Genomic DNA, 4,744 nt, shown 5'->3' with positions numbered 1-4,744 from the left:
TCAAGCAATGCTGACACTTCCAGCACCCCTGCAATGAGGACATTGCTGGCACTCCTGCACTGCTGACACAATCAGCACCCCCACACTACCAACACAGCTGACACACCCCGGCACTGAGGACACCACTGGCAGTCCTGCTTTGATGACACTGTTGGCACCCCTGCAATGAGTACACTGCCGACACTACCAACACACCAGCAGTACTGACACCACTGGGAACCCGTCACTGAGAACACTGCCAGCACTGCCAACACTGTTAGCACCCCTGCAGTGAGGACACCCCTGGCACCCCTACACTGCCGACAAAGCCAGCAGTATCGAATCTGCCAGCAATTCTGCACCAAGGATCCTGCCGGCATCCCCACACTGAGGACACCACTATCACTGCCAACACCGCCAGCACCCCAGCAGTATGGACACCACCAGCAACACCACCCTGACGACACTGCCAGTGATGGCGATACTGCTAGTTCCCCTGCAGTGAGGACACCCCTTGTACCCCCACACTTCCAACACCGCTGACAGTACTGACACCCCAAGCAACTCTGCACTGAGTACACCACTGTCACTGCCGACACTGCCAGCACCCCAGCAGTACTGACACTGCCGGCAACCCCACACTGAGGACTCTGCCAGCACTCCTTCCCTGCTCACACTACCACAATGAGGACACCACTGGCATCCCCTGTCACAGTAAATGCACTATTGGTGTATCCACCCTGCACTGTACCCTGCATTGTATCCGACGCACACTGTATCCCGCACTATACCCATCCCACACTCTATCAAACCCACACTATATCCCGCACTGTATCCAACCCACACTGTATTCAACCAGCAATGTATTCTGCACTGTATTTTGTACTGTATCCAACCAGCAATGAATCTAGCACTGTTTCCGACCCAAACTTATCTGACCCACACAGCATCCAACCCACGCTGTATCCGACCTGCAGTGTATTCCGCACTGTATCTGACCTTCAGTTTAATCTGCACTGTATCCATCCCTCACTGTATCCAACCTGCACTGTTTCAAACCAGCACTGTATCCCACACTGTATCCAACCAGTAATCTATCCCACACTGTATCCGACCCGCACTGTATCCAACCCCCACATAGCATCCAACCAGCACTGTATATAAACCACACTGTATCCCACACTGTATCCAACCTGCACTATATCCTGCACTGCATTAAATCCACACAGTATCCAACCAGCACTGCATCCAACCCACACTGTATCCCACATTGTATCCAACCTGTACTGTATCTGCACTGTATCCAACCCATACTGAATTCAAGCTGCATTGTTTCTGAACTGCACTGTTCCCCACACTGTATCCAACCACTATTATATCCCACACTGTATCAAACCCACATTTTATCCAACCAGCACTGTATCCAATCCACAATGTAACCCACACTGTATCCAACCTGCACTGTCTCCAACCCACACAGTATCCAACCAGCACTGTATCCAACCCACGCTGTATCTGACCCACAATGTATGCAACTCATACTGTATACCACAGTTTAGCCAGCCAGCCTTTGGCCAATATTGGTGAAAACAATATTTTGAACTGTGAGGTGGTCAAAATTGAGTGGAAATTACTGGAAATCAATGTTATTGAGATTAATAATACTCTAGGAACACAAAAAGGCGCAAATTAAGTAATTGTAGCTTTTTTGTCAATTTTTTCACATAAATCCAAATCCAAACCCAAAGCCAGTCTCGGCGGTTTGGCAAATCTGAAGCCGGCTGATGAACCAGAACCGGATCCAAATCCAGCAAAAAATGGCCTGGCACACATCTCTACTACTGTATGAGTCTGCCTTCTGTCACTTGGCAATTATTGCAGGGGTTCATAAGGAGGCATTTGTAAAATATTTTGTAGACAGCTATTTCATAAGCCTGCTCCGGTATAACTGAAAGACTGGTCTAAATCAATATAATGAATCTTTTTTAAAACATATTCAGTAGGTTTCACCCTGGGATTGGTTATGCATTTGATATACAGTATTGATATACTGTATGTCAAGTTTGCAAAACCATTGAAAAATGTTTAACAATCTGATACATGAGTTCTAAATCTAGGAGAAATTGTGTATACAGTACATGGGTAGAGAGGAAAAGGTCAGGATTCCAAGAGTTGGGATTCTGGCAGTCAGAGTACTGATGCTGGAATACCAACACTACTTGGAATGCTGACACTAGCATCCCAAATAAGGTCACCAGCCCCGCACCTGAATTCTGACTGCTGTGAACCTTAATGATCATCTACCGAACCAGCTGATAGGTAAGCAGCGGGGTGCTGGTGGGGGGAGGGTTAGGGTTAGGCTTCAGACCAGGGTGGTTAAGTTTAGGCTGTGGGGAGGAAGGGTTCATTTTAGGCACCCTTGTGGAGGGTTAGGGCTGCTAAAAGGGAGGGTTAGTGATTCTGATCATTGGTCTAATCAAGTTGGGATTCTGATCATTTGTATGCCGTGGTCAGTATTCTGTCCGCCGGCATCCCAACTGCCGACATTTCAATTCCAACCCAGTTAGAGGAATGACTGGAGGTGCCATGACTATGTTATGGATCCATCACGAGATATTAGATCTCATTTAAATCTTTCAGTTTATTAAGTGTATTTATTTTCATTACCAGCATGGTGACCTGAAAATTCACCTTTAGGTGGATTTACTTTTAAAAATTATTGTATCTCTCCCTTGGCCTGCTTGGAGACAGGGGTTCGGGCAGATGTAGTGAGAAACTCACATCAAGGAACAGATAACAGTTTATGGGAAGGTCATAAAGTTTTGTATGGTGACTCTTGTTACTATTACAGATGTGTCCTCATACAAAAAACTAAGGTAGATGTTCTCAAACGCGGTCCTCAAGGCACCCAAATGGTCCAGGTTTCAATTATATTCATGGCTCAGCACATATTATTAAATCAAATTGACTGAGGTGCTAATTAAGTCACCTGTGGAAAAGCATGGATAAACTTAAAACCTGCACCACTGGGGTGCCTTGAGGTCCATGTGTGAGAACCTCTGAACTAAGGATCAAATAGGGTTGAAGTTACCAAAAGGTAAAAATGGGACAGACTTGATGATCCAAGTGGTTCTTATCTGCCATAAATTCTAAGTTTCTATATGTTTTCTATATGTATCACTCCTGCAATCATGCCATACAATCCCCCTAGGCACGACAGGTCCCATGAGTCTCTACTAGCTTCAGGCAACATTTTAGAATCTTTCTTGCCAAAAAGGTTTCTTACATGCAATGTGATGTGACAAGGTCACCCCAGGAGACTATGCTAATTAATTCAATGTGTGACACTGGTATATTTGTGTGTGACAAAGTCTCTAAATCTATGGGCCTGATTCAGACTTGATTGCTGCTGTTCATTTTTGCGTGGTCTGCGATCAGATAGCCGCCGCCCCATGGAGAGTGTGTGCAAGTGTGCAAATGCATGTGTACGCCACGCACAAATTCCACCAGACAGCGGACATCTGCAAATCCGTTCGCAACTCACTCATCTGCAAATCCGTTCGCAACTCACTCACCATCTAATGTTTTTTCCAGTATGTGCAGTGTGTACGTAGCCCAGGACTTACTCCTACAGTGCGATACAAACAGGCCGATTGTGCCAGAGTTGACATCACACACCAGCCCTGAAAACGCTTGGGAACGCCTGGATTTTCCCTGACACTCCCAGAAAACGTCCAGTTACCACCCACAAACGTCCTCTTCCTGTCAATCAACTTGTGAAAGCTGTGCACCATTCTGTCGCTGTTTGGCAATGCGCCTGCGCATTGTGCTGCATACGCATATGCAGTCATTAGATAATCGGCCGCTGTGCAATTGCACACAACAGTGATAAGGTCTGAATGAGCCCTATATACAGTACAGTATGAAATGCTACAAAGTAGCAGCAGCAGCTTTTTTCTATACAAGTCTCATTGTGCTCCATATACAGACTATGGGGGTCATTCTGAGTTGATCAGTCGCTAGAAGTTTTTAGCAGCCGTGTAAACGCATAGTTGCCGCCCACAGGGTAGTGTGTTTTCACTTTCCAAGTGTGTGAACGCCTGTGCAGCAGAGCGCCTGCAAACACATTTTGTGCAAAACAAGACCAGCCCTGCAGTTACTTATTCTGTGCGATGATTGCTGTGACGAGTGACACGGTAATGACGTCAGATACCCGCCTGGCCACGCCTGCGTTTTTCCAAACACTCCCAGTAAACGGTCAGTTGACACCCATAGACGCCCTCTTTCTGTCAATCTTCTTGCGTTGGGCTGTGCGATTGGAATCGTCGCTAGAACCAGTGAAAAACCACAATAGACTTCGTACCCGTACGATGCGCATGCGCATTGTGGTGCATACGCATGCCCAGATTAGCCGTTTTTTTCACTGATCGCTACGCAGCGAACAAAGGCAGCTAGTGATCAACTCGAATTGACCCCCAATATACAGTCCTAGACTCTATACCCAAAGAGAACTCCATACAGCATTCTCTGGATAAAGGGCCATAAGACCTAATTTGCGTTGACACAGAAAGCCAAGGAAAGAAGGGGGGCTGGGTAACAGTGCAGGCTGGGAACAAATCCAATTCCCACTCTGAAACTGTGTACAATTTTTGGTAAGCCAATCTGACATTGCAAATTGCTCCATCTTTTAGCTTCTCCACACAAATGTATTCATGTAAGTGACAAGGGCCCTCATTCCGAGTTGTTCACTCGTTATTTTTCTTTG

Source organism: Pseudophryne corroboree, chromosome 6, assembly GCF_028390025.1.
Source record: "Pseudophryne corroboree isolate aPseCor3 chromosome 6, aPseCor3.hap2, whole genome shotgun sequence".
Classification (NCBI taxonomy): Eukaryota; Metazoa; Chordata; class Amphibia; order Anura; family Myobatrachidae; genus Pseudophryne; species Pseudophryne corroboree.
Note: the sequence above shows the minus strand (reverse complement) of the source record.